Genomic DNA, 15,907 nt, shown 5'->3' on the forward strand with positions numbered 1-15,907 from the left:
TCTCACCCGCTGTTTCTTTGTTTGATCAGCAATAAATAGTCTGGGCTTCCAGAGCTTGGGGCCTTTGCAGCCTCCATACTTAGCATTGGCCCCCTGGACCCACTTTCTCTCTCAAACTGTCTTTTCTCATTCCTTTGACTCTGCCGGACTTCATTGCCCCCACGACCTGGTGTTGGGTCTGATCACCCCAACATCTGTCTTCTCTTCTCCTTAGACTTACTTTAACTGGATTCTTTCATCTATTCTTGTGGCTTCAATACCTGTCTGCATGCTAATACCTTTCTAATTTATATCTCTAGGCCAGCTATCTCTCCTGTTTAAATTTTGCTATCTTCATTTTCTGTTATTGAAACCACATCAGTTGTTAAAATGTTATTCACCACGTTTACATATCTGAAATTCTAGTAATCTGCACCTTCTATGACACTGATAATCTTGATTTCTTAAAAAATCTATTTTATGCTACTATTGCTTTTATTAATAAAGCCAGTTTTAATCTATGCTAGCTCTGACAAATGGGATAATTATCATATGAAAGCTGCACTGCAAAATTAAGGAAATCCTCAAGATATTTACTCCTGAACCATTACAAGTGTGTTTAATACTTGTAATGGTGGTCAGGAAAGGCCTAATAGTTAGGATAGCTAAGTAAAACTTCTGTAGGACTTACTTTTTTTCCTGGGAGTCTTTGTATCATTCTCAATGTGGTAGGCAGTTGGTACCTATCATTAATCAAAAAGTGTGCAATAAAAGGTACATTATATTAATAGCAATATTACTATTATCAACATCAGCACAACAACAACAATGTATATTGCTAGAATATTAAGAAAACATATCTTCTATTTTGAAAGAGAAGACAATTTTTTTTAAAGTAGGAACAAGTAAGAATAGAGATGAAGCAGAGAAATTAGTAAAACCATCAAACTGAGAACATTTGTTGGGTGCCAAAAAAGAAAGCGGCTGCAGGATTCCTACTCACTGCAACTTTTTGCTTCATTCTCTGTGGTTCACCAGCACCCATTCATCGCTCACCTGGAAATATGGATTGCAGTTTAGAAAGGTCTTTAGCAGGCAGCTAGAAAATGCAGTGCTTATAGAATTAGAACTTCCAAACTATTTGGAAATAATGAGGAAATTTAGGTGGTGAAGTGAGAAGAGGGAGTAAGAAAGAGACACAGGGAAACAAAGACAGAAATAAATAAATAAATAAATAAATAAATAAATAAATAAGAGGGAGACACACTCAGAAAGAGGACTAGAGAAAACCTCTGCAGGCAAAACCTCTAACAGAGCCATACAAGATGGGAATCTGGTTCAGAATTATGGTGCTCTGGAATCACAAAATTATCAAACCAATAAGGCCTTGTCATAATGAGTCAGTATAAAATGAATGAGTCTTCCCAGTTTGCATTAAGCACATTTTTTGTTTTTGCTACATTTTGTCCATCATATTAAAATAAATGAAATAATGTACTTAATGGTGTATTTGATAACTATGCTAAGCAGATAACAGCTGACTAGACATCTGTATAGTGCCACTTCCAAAGGCCAAAGTATCCTTCAGATCTTAAGGCTACCTTAACCAGTGGAAGTTTTCACAAAATCTCTCTATACTTGTCTGTAGCTTTGAATGTGAATTACTGCACCAGAATCATAGGAAATGAGCTATTAATCACACAAAAAAGTCTCAATCTTCTACTGACATTTTAAAAAGGAAGTGACATTATTTTTATCTACTAAAACTTTTTCTGCTCCTCTCCCTAAAAATATATGCCAGTTGCTAAGTATTCAGCATTGACTTTTCTACCACAGAATACCCATAACGACAATAAGAATCCCCTTCATTTACTGGGCACCTCCTATGTGCTGGGTATTATTCTATTCTAATCAATTCACATGTAATAGCTCATTTAATTCTCATAAAAGTCAGTGTGTTTGGTATTAGTATCCCCATATTATTAATGTAGAAATCAAGAGAAGAGAGGGTAATTTGCCTAAAATTATGCAGTTACTTGTAAATGACCAACCTGGGGTTTGAACTGCTCTGTGTCTCCACAGCCTGTGTTTGTAACCAAGTTTTTCAGTCTCCCAGAAGGCAGGAAAGGCTACTGATATCCAGTGACCCGTTAGAGAGATTTTTGCCAGTATTTGGATGAAAGCCAACAGTGTTATGTGTGTCCGATACCAAAACAACTATGTTCCAAGAGTATAATTTATGATGGTCTGTGTGTGGCATGTGCGTGTGCTTGCAAGCACACTTAACATTAGGTTCTGAGTCTAACATCATAAAATACAACCTGTTTTTCAAGTCCAAGTCTTGCCTGATTCCTTGCATCTGTAAGAAAAAGGCCTGGCATGATTTGCTAAGGCTCCAGGACCACCCTGCTTGAGAGATTTCCACTTCTCCAACTCTCCCCAACTTCAACCAATGTAAGTAGATGTAGCTTCTTCAATGCCTACACCCATCTTTTACTTCCTAATGGCACCAGCTAGTTCAGACTTTCATTACTTCACCCCTGAAACAAGAAATAGCTTCCTTTCGATCCTCACTTTCAAGCATCCTCTATATACTGATTCCAGGCTTATCTTTTCAAAACACTATGCTGATCACTAAATTAAACAAATAATTCTTGCATTGGTTCCTCATTTTCCAACACAGCTAAATAGGTGCTCCATTCATACTGCTTCTCTGCATTCTATCCTCTGTCTTTGGAGTTTCGCCCCTATTTGCCACAAACACCCAGTACTCTAGATAATTTCTATTATCTGGAATAGTTAATATTTCTAGATATCTAGGAATAGTTTCTATTATAGTTTATTTTCCCTGCTATTGCACATTTGCTCCTGCTGTTACATATACCTACAGTGCTCTATCTCAGCATTTCCGCCAGTCAGTACTCCACTTGTTGTCTAGGTCTGAGTTCAAAAACCAATATCCTATATGAGGCTTTACCTGACAGTTTCACCCTTACTCCCACTTCCAGGAGAAAAAAATGCCACCTCATTGTTGATCTCCCAGGGCTTTTTCATCCTTGGCGCATAACTTTGTCTTTATGCTCTTGGTCTCCTCAGACCTTAATATAGTACCTAGTGCAGCACACAGCAGATGCTTCACAAATGCTGCATGAAATTATTTAATAAACTCTGTACATACCTTCTCCAGCCAGATATAATTTATTCCTCTGCAAACCTCCACACTTAGCACTTCTCTTATGCTGCTTACTTTAACTCTTTTTCTATTGTTTTAATCTTTCTTCTTTGTCCAATCTCTCCTCACACTTTATAAATTCATTGACGTTATGGGCCTTATTTGATTTACAACACACGAAATCTGCATATAAAAATGCACTCAGCAATTATCTGGCGAAGTGAGTGAATGGGAATACAATTCACAATCCTAAACAGGTATACTTTTAAAAAATTCTTAATTATGTCTTCTATGCTAGATATCAAACAACCCTATGCTCTGCTTAGCTGGATAATTACATGCATGTTACAGTTATGCCCCTTTCTTTCTACCTTAGACTAGAGCCATACTACAAGGTTGTATGGATATAAGAGTTTTGACGTGTACTAGTAAGGCAGTAAACAGAGGGCTTCTTATGGGAGAACCCAGGAGCCACAGAAAGTAGGAAGCTTATTCTTCTGACAAAAAGAAGTTAATAAGTGAATGAGATTAAGAACACAGGGAACCATGAAAATGATGAGATATGACCCTGACTAGGGTAGGTAGATAGGTGTCTTCAAAGAGTGGCATCCATGAGACAGGGCGGGAGGAACAAGAACAGCTCCTCTCCTAGTCTAGGAGCAGCTCCGTGGCTAAAGCAGAATGGATGTGGCATCTTCAAGTTCTAGAGCTCCCAGAGCTGGCCTACATACAGCTCGTGGCAGAGCCAGATGAATGTATTAGATCACATGAAAGACAGATTATTGGCTACCCTATGCTCTGCTTAGCTGCATGGGGTTTGTACTACAGAATTCTTCATTTTGTAGAAGAGTTGATTGTTTGTATGCTGAGATTTATGATGAAGGCATGGAAAGAAAATATGGAACATGATTGTTGTTGTAGGTGGTCCCACACATTTGGTTAGAAGAGGAAATTCTATTGATCTTCAGATAGTGGCCATGCAAGATACAGAGGAGATGAGGCCAGTCTCTGTATGGATGTGTCTTGCCATCTTTACTACATGGCCCAAGGCAACACTCTCAGTTGGTTCTCCAGAAGGAACTGGCCCAGACTACTCTGTACTCTGTCTTGCTCACCTTTCTACCTGGAGATTAGCACATAAACATTTGCATTCCTCTCTTTTTTCCTGGGCTTCTCTACAACATATATTGGTTATTTATGGGAAGCCTTTTCTTAGTTATAAAACCTACTCAGAGAGTCAGTATTAAGAGAATTCTTATTTCTCATGGAATGTCTTTCTTGCAAAGATAGAACTACTGTCCTCAGATGGCAGTCTATGAAAGTTCTATTAGTTATAGATCCTGTGGTTAATGATTTTTTTCCAAGATGGTTCACAATTAAAACTTACACTATTTCAGTTTTATTTTCGGTTTGGTGGTGGTCTTCATAAAAAAAGAAATATGTCTTTTTTATACTCTGTAAACTTTCTGACAGCCTATGTCTTTACCACACAGTGCTTTTTCAGTGCTATGAACCCTTAATGGATTAAAAAAACAATTTATCCAAATTATAGCATGCCATGATTTTTTTAAAAAAATCCAAGTAGTCCAAGTAGTATTGAAACACTTGTATTAAAAGAACAGCAGTTGGTTAATCCACATCTCCCCATTTCAATTTCTTCGTTTCTTCTAGGTTTTATCATCATCCTGCTTTAAAAATATATTTCCTCTATCTTGATTTTTTTCAACTTTAGCCAATGTTTATTATTGAAATTATTTAACTGTCTTACAAATCTCGCACTTCTTAACCACTTCCCCTTGCCCCATTCTCCTAATTCAGCTATATCATAATTTCTAAAATTAAATTTTAATCCATGTGCATATTGCTACAGGACTGCAATCTGGACTACTGTTGAGTTAAGCACTGAAGTTTGAAACATTTTCTTTCTACTATACCTCTTCAGTTTCCTCCCATTTTTTGATAGTTTCTCATGTGTCTATCCAACTGCCTCCTGAGATTTGTCAAATACCTGTGAAATTATCACATTAGATATGTATTGATTTCATTCCCTCACATCCCCACTGAATCTCCAGACTTGAGTTGTCTTTTCTTCTGCTCCAAATGACATGAATTAATTTCTAGTCATGAGTGGAGCTATCATTATGATCCTTCCGTTTGCTGTTTTCCTGTATTGGGACCCAGTCTCCTGGATCACAAAACTTCTTTCTGAATTGATTTCCTCATTTTTTAAAGCATATTCTCCAGTAGTTTCCTAAGAAAGGGTGCATGGGTGATTATTATTCTGAGTTTTAGTATGTCTGAAAATTTCTACACTCAGTCCAACTATCAATCAAATATGTATTTTTCACGCTCATATTTGATTGATACTTGGGGCGAGTATAGAAATTTTGTCCTAACATTTTTTTTTCTTCTCAGAATTATGTAAACATTAATTTATTGTCTTATATCTTTGGTGCTACACTGGAAAGTCTGATGTCATGCTGATTATACATACTTAGGGTTTAAAAAATCTTTAATAATTTTTTTTGGGGTATTCTTAAATTTCATGATGTTTTAAAATAAATCTTTAAAAGTTTGTTATTCAGTGTTCCATGAAGATTTTCAATCTAGAAGGTCATGTCCTCTTGTCATAGGAATTTTTCTTGCTATTTCTGTTTTATCTTTTTTCACTTCACTTCCTCTACTTTTTCTTTCTAGAAATTTTATTCCTGAAATTCCTGACTTGATCCTGTAATTTTGTTATCTTATCTCTGTTGGTTTATAGCTCTTTGTCTTTTTGGTCTCTTTCTTGTTCTTTCATTTCCTGATAACATCATGGTTTCGTTTTACAGATTCTTATCTTTCTAAGAATACTAACAAAATGTTTTAGCTGATCTTTTCTTCTATTTCCTGCAGTCCTCCTTTTTCCCCCCAAATTCACTTTTATTGTTTGTGTTTATTTCTGTTTTTCATGTTGGAGGCTTTCCAAGATGTTTTGTGCTCTGTGGCTGTCCATTTATATTTTTCTGTGATCGGTAGCTGTCCATTTACATTTTTCTAAGAGGTTGATTGAGATATGCTTCACATACCATAACATCCACCTACTTAAAAAGTACACTTAAATGATTTGTAGCATATTCACAGAGTTGTGCAACCGACACAGTAAACCTTAGAATATTTTTTAAAGTTTATCTATGCAGCTGCATGTATCAATGCTTTGTTTCCTTTTATTACTAAATAATGCTCCATTTTATGGACATATCACATTTTGTTTACCCATTTATCAGTTTATGAACATTTGGGTTGTTTCTACTTTTTGACTATTATAAATAAGGCTGCTATGAATCTTCATGTATAAATTTTTACGTGGACATGTTTTTATTTCTCTTGGGTATGTGTTAGGAGTAGAATTGTTGAATCACATAATAGTTCTATATGGAACTTTTTAAAGAATTGAGAAAAACGTTTTTCAAAGTGTTGCACTATTTTACATTCCCACCAGCAATATCTGAATGTTTCCTTTTGTCCACATCTTTGCCAATAGTTGTTATTATCCACCCTGTTAAAAAAATTATAGCCATTCTAGTGGGTATGAAGTGGTATCCCATTGTAGTTCTGATTGCACTTTTCTAATGGCTAATGATGTTGAGCATCTTTTCATGTGCTTATTGGCCTTATATCTATCTTCTTTTGAGAAATATCTTTTCATACAGGTCCTTTGTCCATTTTTAATTGGGTTACTTGTCATTTTCTTATTGTGTCATAAAAGTTTTTAAAATATATTCCAGATGCAAATCCCTTATCAGATCTATGATTTGTGAGTATTTTCTCTCATTTGGTGAGTTGTCTTTTTCAATTTATTGACAGTGTCCTTTGAAATATAAAAGGTTGTAATTTTGATGAAGTCCAATTTATCTTTTTCTTCTTTTGTAGTTTGTGGTTTAGGTGTCATACCTAAGAAGTGTTTGCCTAACCCACAATCACAAAGATTTACTCCTACACTTTTTTCAGTGAGTTTTATAGTTCTACATTTAGGTCTATGATCCATGTTGAGTTATTTTTGTGTCTGGTTTTAAGAATGGGGTGTAACTTAATTCTTACTTCTTTTGCATGTGGATATCCAATTGTCCCAGCACCATTTGGAATGAAATACTGAAAGACCAATTAGAAGTGTTGTGTGCATGAGAGGGCAATCAATGAAGAGGCTTTGTTTTAGAGTTACAGGCAGCAAGCTGGCTTTTTCCTTGAGTCCCCTGAAAAAGTCTATTAATCTGTTCTCACACTACCATAAAGAACTACCTAAAACTGGGTAATTCATGAAGAAAATAGGTTTAACTGACTCACAGTTCCACAGGCTTAAACATGACTGGGAGGCCTCAGGAAACTTACAATCATGGTGGAAGGCAAAGGGGAAGCAAGCATCTTCTTCACAAGGTGGCAGGGGAGAGAGAGAGAGGAGAGAGAGAGAGAGAGAGAGAAGGGGGAAAGTGCCACACACTTTCAAACAATGAGATCTTGTGAAGACTCACTCACTATCATGAGAAAAGCAATGGTGAAGTCTGCCTCCATGATTCAATCACCTCCTATAAGGTCCCTCCCCTGACATGTGGGGATTACAATTTGAGATGATATTTGGGTGGGGACACAGAGCCAAATCATATCAAAAGGTAATATTCAAAGATATATCACTCGGTCTCCAACCCTGTACCTTACCCCGTTGCTCCTACTGCTTCCAGGTCTGGAACATCTCTAGCTCCAAAAAGTTAATCTGTGATCACTTAGGGAGAAATGATTGGTAGGTGTGTAGAAAAAGGTTGTTACTTGTCCATGTGGGTTGGGGAAAGAGATCTGGGAGTGCTCAGCCACTTTAGACACAGCCATTTTACATGCAGACTTTCAACTGATTTCCCTGATTTCAACCTTTTGCTATATCCAGACTTTGCTGCCTCCACTTCTTGTGAGTTTCAGTGGAGCAAATTGGCTCATTCCTCATCAATGAACTATCTATTTTCAGCGGATACTTCAGTTTTAGCTTCCTCCACTCTGCCAAGTCACTTACCGTACCTCTTTTTCATTTTTTCAATTGAAAATTTATTGAAAGCGCTTGTCTGCTGATTGCTCATATCCATTTCCCTCATTTTGGTTATTTATTTTAATTGTATTCAGGAGCAAGAGAAGATAGCCATGTGATAAGTATGCCATGTTTAACAGTAAGTTTCTCTTCAGTTCCGACTGCACAACTTTCAACAGAACGTCATTTCAAACCAGATTTAGCTTATTTCAGTAGGAGATTAAATCACAAATATAAATTTACAGTTAAAGGGAGAAAGCAGAAGAGGATAATTTTTCTAAATTAAAGTCTACATTCCATGTGAAATGCCATCCTATTGGACCCTATTGGCAAGTTTAACCTCCCTGAGGGCAGGCACCAAGTTTCTGTTTCACCACTGATTTCTCAGAGCTTAGCACACTTGTCAAATACACAGGAAGCTCTCAATAGATGTTTTGAAATGAACAGAAGGATTAATGAGCATTCATTACTGATTTGTTTGAAAAATTATCTTTTTAGACTTATAACATATATGTAATGAAATCAGTATTTTGAGTGTGCCTTGGTTTCATTTTATTGTAAAAATTCTAAAAAAGATATTTAAATTTATGTCATATAGAGACATTTGCTTTGAGTTTAATATTTTTCTTGTTGGGCTGCATTCAAAGCCGTCCTGGGCTACATGCAGCTTGTGGGTCACAGGTTGGACAAGCTTGGCTTAGAGAGTTTACGTGACTTACCTAAAAAACTCAGATCAGTTCAAAGCCTGTGGCCTCCTTACTTTCTTTGCTGTGGCAAAGGACTTAATGACTAGTCTCCTAGTATATATTTGATAAGATGGGATAGTTGCATAACATGGGTGACTCTCCCTCTACTTGTAAGTAACTGCATCTCTGTTAAAAAGTACGTTTCATTTTTACTCTCCCCTGTAAGTATTCTGTAAAAATTATACCTAAAAAAACTTTTTTCTTGTATGAAAAATATATGTCACCAAGACACCATGATAACTGTAAATAAAATAAATTACTCAAAGTTGAGGAATTAGTATAAAAAGAGGCAAACAGGGAACATTATAATATTATATAGGTATAATTTTACATGGCTTTACCATCCATATTTACTAGACCTTGATTTAATCTATGAGTAAATTCCAGAATTGGAAAATGTAAAATAGGAGATGTTGGTTATTTAACTTCTCAAAATGCTTGCTTTGCTGGGAAAGTTTCAGATAACTTTTAGATTCAGCATATCTAAGTCATTAAGTTGGCTCCAATTCATTGCCTATGTCTTGAATTGCTGCCGAGTAATCTCTTCAGGATTGCTGGAAGGTGTTGCTGCTTGTCTTTTCAAGAATAGTTGAGACATGATCAAGAAAAGAACATCTTCCCATTATTATGAAAAAATGCAGAAACCAAGCAGTTGTCTCCCCAAAGGGCGGAAAAATTGTTTGATCAAGCAGAGCTTGATAATTACAATCTGTTTTGTTTTGTTTTGTTTTGGTAAATCTCTTTATAACTAGTGGGACTCATTAATTTCCTTTGTTATCATCCATTAGGTATTTTCTAAATTATATGAACGTGATTTTTTGAAATCTCAAATAATAATAATTTAAGAAGTCATTTATGGTACATTTCTTACAATACTATGATTATGTAAGTATTTCACCAGTAGAAACAAATACTGAGCTTGGAGCTACAGAGAATTATTATTGCCATTTATAACTTTCTAAATAGAGCCTTTTACAAGCTCCAGTCCAATAAATTCACTGCTTAATTTTGTCTTTCACATCTGAGTCACACTCAACTGCTGATGTTTATTATGTCTTAAATCTTCCTGTTTCTTGGAATCATCCTATATTTTGTTGGTTTATCTCTTTGAATAGCAATGAATGCTAGACTTCCTAAATTCTTGCATGTCCAAATGTCTTTATTTTGCCTGCCCCTTTGATTAACACTTGTTTGGGTAGAGAATTCTAAATCCAAAACTTCAGAATTGACAAATCATTATTCTGTTGCAAACGAAACATCTGATGTCCACCTGATTCACAATACTCTGTATATGATTGTTTTTCTCTCTGGAGAAAAATTTGCAAGCAGAGCAAGGTTTTCTTTATTTTGGAGTTCTAAAATTTCACAGTTATGTGTCTAGATATGTTATTTTGAAAAAAGTCATTTTTTTGGCACTTAGTAGTGTCTGTCAAGTCTTTTTTCAGCTCAATGCATTTTGTATTCTTGTTTCTTGAATATTTTCTTTCTCCTGTTCATCCTGTTTTTTTGTTTTTGTTTTTGTTTTTTTTTTTACAACTCCAGTTAGGTGGCTATTGAACTTCCTGAATATCCTCCATGTCTCTTAACTTATCTCCTACGTTTAAAATAGGCAATGTAGAATAATAATAAAGAGCAAGGTCTCTGAGGTCACGTTCCCTGGATTTGAATTTCAGCTTTGTTACCCATTAGCTGTGTGACTTTGGACATGTTGCTTAACCCCTCTGTGTATATAATAATTATCCTTAGCTCAAAAAATTGTTATCAGAATTAAATTAGTTATTATAACTAAAGCAATTAGAATAGCCTGACACATATTAAACTACTCTTATTTCCTTATTGACTCTTTGCTCTACATATTCTAAAGAGTTCATTGAATTTACTTTTATACCATGATTTTGTCTATTTGTCCAATTCATTATTCAGTCCATTTATTAATTAAAAAAAAAATTGGCCAATTGTATTTTTAATTGCAACAAACTCTTTTCCATTTTTTGATTGTTCTGTTTTCATAGTAGCTTATTTTTATTTTCAATTGCAAAATCTTTATTCTGATACTAATTTTTAAGTGTAAATTCTTGTTTGCTTATTAAGGTGTTACCTTTTCTGCATGGCTTTTCCTTTACATCTTGGTCTTTCTCTTTTGTGGTGTTGGTTTTTTTCAAATGACTGGTAACCCTTGATTTCCTTTTTCTGTTTATGAATATTGGGAAGTATACATTCTGAGCTTGGCTTAAGCCAAGTCAGAAGTTGGTGAGAATTTCAGAAAACCTTAGAAGAGTTTTCTTTTCTTTTTCTTTTCTTTTTTTTTTTTTTTTGGAGCTGGAGTCTTGCTCTGTTGCCCAGGCTGGTGTGCAGTGGTGTGATCTCGGCTCACTGCAACCTCCACTTCCCAAGTTCAAGCAATTCTCCTGCCTCAACCTCCATAGTAGCTGGGATTACAGGTATGCACCACCACACCCAACTAATTTTTTCCTTTGCAGTTGTGTTCAACTGTACTTCCACCCCTTCAATCTGGCTCTGTTATCAGTCAGGGTCCAAGCAGGAAAACAGAAACAACTCTTCATGTTCCAAACATTGATACAGATCAAATTTAAAGCAGAGATTCTTTAAAAGATTGTTGGACATTCTGGAGGAGCAACAACAAGATTAAGTTACTCAAAGATTAATAACTACAAGAAACTGCCACTATCTTTGTGCCAAACAGGCAAAACTTTGCCCAAAGATTAGGTAGGATATGCAGCTCAGGTTCCTGCTGTTGGAACCCAGCTGCCTGAGTAGGAACCCAGTAATTTGATCTAAATGGTTGGAACTGGGATCTACAAACTTAAATGCCTCTAGAAGCTTGGCACGTCCTGTAATGTGTGAAGCAGGTGGGCCAGTGGGCATGAAAGAAGGGAGGTAGAAATGGTGACTAGCTGGAGAATGCATGCTCTGCCCAAGATGTTTGCCTTTAATTTTTCCAAATTATTATGCTGTTGAACAAAACCGATTTTCAGCTAAAACCTATGCCTGCTCGTTTTTACTTCTGAAAAATATATACATATTTATTTTAAAGAAAAACTCGTTTTCATATTTACCAAAGGGCTAATGCACTTCACAGAGAATTAGTTTACTATTATTGACAGAGTTGAACATTAGCAAATTGTATCCTATTTCATCTTTTTATTATAATCATATATTGTAATATGGATTTGGTCATACAAGTCTAAGAATTCAGTTGGTTTTTGTTCAGTTCTTTTGAGGGTATAGAAAAATAATTCTGTTACTTTTAATATTTTATAGTCTGTTTTTGTAGCTATGTCTGACAAACATGAGCTAGAGTATCATTATGATCTGAATGCTTACCAGATATGAATATCGCTTTTCAGACCATAAAAGGAGCCTTGGGATCATTGGCAAATGGACTAGAACTGACTGAAGCTCAGAATGACTAACTTCATGCTGACTGAAGCAGTGAAGAAAAGAAAACAAGAGAAAGCAAACTGGACCTGTCATATAATCACTTAATTTTTTTCATACACTATTAAATTTATGGGGGATAAAAAACCTATACCAAAACCAAGCAATTACCTTCAATCTGAGGAGAAGGGAACTGAGCTTTTGTGTGCCAAACGCATGCCAGAAACTGTATATGTGCATTTTATTTTTCTCAAATCAACCACATAGGGCAAGCATTTTAGTCCACGTTACAGATAGAAAAACTGAGGCTTAGAGAATTTTAAGCACTTTACCTAACGCTATTATATGGCAGCTGTGACATTCAAACCTAAATGGCACATCCTGGGGTCCAGGTCCAGCCCATGCTGAAGTCTGAGGGGAGTGGGTGGATGGACAGAAAGAACACTCGAGGGGCTGTAGGCAGGTGAAAGATGATTTTATTCAGCAGCAGCTCTCATTAACAGCTTACTTACACTAGCTCTTTACACTGTCCTCCCTGTCTTGGCTGCCTGAGCCAGGGGCTCCCACACACCGCTGTGTGGCCGGCTCTCTCTTGCCTTCAGGGTCAGCAGCTTAACTCTTTCTCTGGGCACTAGCAAGCCGAACTGTGTCCTGGCTGTCTCTTGCAGACAGACAGCTTTGGCTCTTTCTCTTTCTCTGGGTGCCAATGTGCCTGCTATTCCAAGCTACCTTGAGGTGAGCCGAGCCCCAAAAGCCCCTGTACAGCATTAGCAGGGCAATTATACCTTTTGCAGACAATAGTGGCTCAGAGTCAAGTATGAAACTGCACATCAAACTCACTGAGTCATGCAGGCCTGGATATCTGCTCTGGCATATTCCTTGACCAAAGCACATCCATATACCTTACACTAGATCTGTTTGAGTTCAACAATTAGATTCTCTCCTCTATATCACACTATCTCTTCATGAAGTCAGAAGTTGGTGAGAATTTCAGAAAGCCTTAGGAGAATTTTCTTTTCTTTTTCTTTTCCTGGAGACGGAGTCTCATTCTGTTGCCCAGGCTGGTATGCAGTGGTATGATCTCAGCTCACTGCAACCTCTACTTCCCAAATTCAAGCAATTCTCCTGCCTCAGCCTCCCGAGTAGCTAGGATTACAGGTGCGCACCACCACTCCCAGCTACTTTTTGTATTTTAGTGGAGAGGGGGTTCCACCATGTTGGCCAGGCTGGTCTCAAACTCCTGACCTCAAGTGATCTGCCCACCTCAGCCTCCCAAAGTGCCGGGATTATAGATGTGAGCCACCGTGCACTGCCAGGAGAGTTTTTAAGAGCTGCCAATGTTCTCCTAACACTGTGTTTTTTTTTTTTTTAAATAGTATTATAATTTTTGACATTTTACTGGCTAATTTGCAAGCAGAGCAATAAATGAGTAGAATTATTCCAATTTAACATCCTCTTAGATAACTACGGAGCCAAGGCAAGTGCTGAAGATTATCTGGCAATCTTCTTCCCCTTTCCACAAATAGAGCTGGGATGACTCATGTGCGTGGAATTGGTATTACACACATACACTCAGCACCCTGAGCTGTGGTCCCCAGTGACTGACTTCTTCTGAATGTTGACAGCAGCATCTAAAATCACAGCTAGGAATAGAAGGGGGCCAAGAAATTAGATACCGCTCTCAACTTCCAGCAACCTCACAGTGGCATGATGAAAAAAACAGAGTAGGCCTTCAATAGGCAGTTGGAAGATTAAATTCTGGGATGGTAGAATTAATCAATTTGAAGTATAATTGTTCAAGGGTCAATTGATCCTGTGACTTGAATAAATAAGGTGCCCCTGAAAGCCTGGTGGTTCACAAACACTGTCTAGTTTTATTCCCTTTTAAGATCAGCGTGTTGATATGTTTATGAGCAGATAATAGGCATTGCCTAATACCACTAATTGCCACTTAGTGTTAATCTTGGGCTTTCTTCTTCCTATGTGCTTTCTAATATCTTTATTGGTTGATTAGAACAGCACCTGCTGTGGAGATAAGTTAGTGTTGCCATCTGCATCTGCAGGTTAGAGACTAGAAGTCAATAACCACTACCCTGTGGAGACCTCACCTCAGTTTTTCCTTTGCTACATCCTGTTTCAAAATTAGGCGCCCCTGGGAGGACCCACCTACTTGTTAATACTGTAAATAAAATAAAAAGGTCCTAACTGGCTTCCTAACATCTTCCTGTCTTCCTCTAATGTAATCGTCCTTAAAATTTAGCATGCATCAGAATCTTAAACAGAGATTGCTGGGGCCCCAACCTGACAGCTTCTTATTCACCAGGTCTAAGGTGGAGCCCCAAAATGTATATTTCTAGCAAGTTCTCTAGTGTTGCTGATGCCACCTGCCTGAGGGCTACACTCTGAGAACTACTGCTCTAACCAGATACTTCAGGGCTGTCCTAAAAGACAAAGGCATGGGCAGTCTTTAAAGACTTTTGAAAGAAACACCAAGGAACAAGTACTCTGTTTTCCCCTTTGAAATAAATAGAAGTCAAGGGAAAGCTACAATGACTCTAATTTAGTGGATATCAAAGAATGGTTCCCCAGCCAGAAGTATCTGCATCACCTGGGAACTTGCAAGACAGGCAAATTCCCAGGTCCCACCCAGACCAGCTGAATAAGCAATTCTGGAGGTAAAGCCCAGTGATCTGTGGTTAACGAGCCCTCCAAGCACTTCAGTGTGAGAACCACCGCCTTCGATCCCGTCTCTACATGACAGTCAGAGTGACCTTTTTTTCACTGAAATTTTTATTGCAATAATTGTAGATTCACATGCAGTGTAAAAAGTAACACAAGAAGATTCCCTGTATACTTTCCCCAGTTTCCCCAGTGGGAAGATTTTGCAAAACCATAGTCTAATAATGTTATTAACATTGACATGGCACACCTATTTTCATCAGATTTTCCCAGCTTTACTTATAGTCATTTGCATGTGTGTATGTGTGAGTGTGTATATTTGTGAATGTATGTGTGAGTGTATTAAGTGCTATACAGTCTTATCACCTGTGGTTTCACATACCCACCACCAGTCAGCCTTCAAAGCCGCAAGGATCCTTCAGTTTGTCCTTTTACAAGTATAACTACCTCCTTCCTGTATGGCCCCCACCTTCCTCATCCCTAACTCCTGGCAACAACTAATCTGTTTTTCATTGCAAGAACTTTGTCATTTCAAAAATGTCATATAAATGGAATCATACACTATGCAACCTTTTAGGACTGGCTTTTTCAGGCACCATTATTCCCTGGAGATTGATCCAAGCCATGTGCATCAATAGTTTGTTCCTTTTTATTGTGGAGAAGTATTCTGTGGTATGTGCCACAGTTTGTTCAACCATTCCTGTTGAAGGGCTTCTAGATTTATTTTGATTTTTAGCTTATAAATAATGCTGCTGTGAACATTCCTGTACAGTTTTTTTTTTTTTTTTTTTTTTTTTTTTTTTTTTTTTTTTGGTGTGTGAATGTATGTTTTCATTTCTCTGGGGGTAAATATCCAAGAATGCAATTATTGAGTGTTATGTA

General features: G+C 37.0%; 1 long non-coding RNA gene across 3 annotated transcripts in view; it reads left to right on the forward strand.

The window, feature by feature from the left end:
* LOC139356782 (uncharacterized) overlaps positions 1-15,907 on the forward strand; it is a 92,636-nt gene that overhangs the window by 58,525 nt on the left and 18,204 nt on the right. The window lies entirely within an intron of this gene.

The sequence above is a fragment of the Macaca nemestrina genome, chromosome 10, assembly GCF_043159975.1.
Source record: "Macaca nemestrina isolate mMacNem1 chromosome 10, mMacNem.hap1, whole genome shotgun sequence".
NCBI lineage: Eukaryota > Metazoa > Chordata > Mammalia > Primates > Cercopithecidae > Macaca > Macaca nemestrina.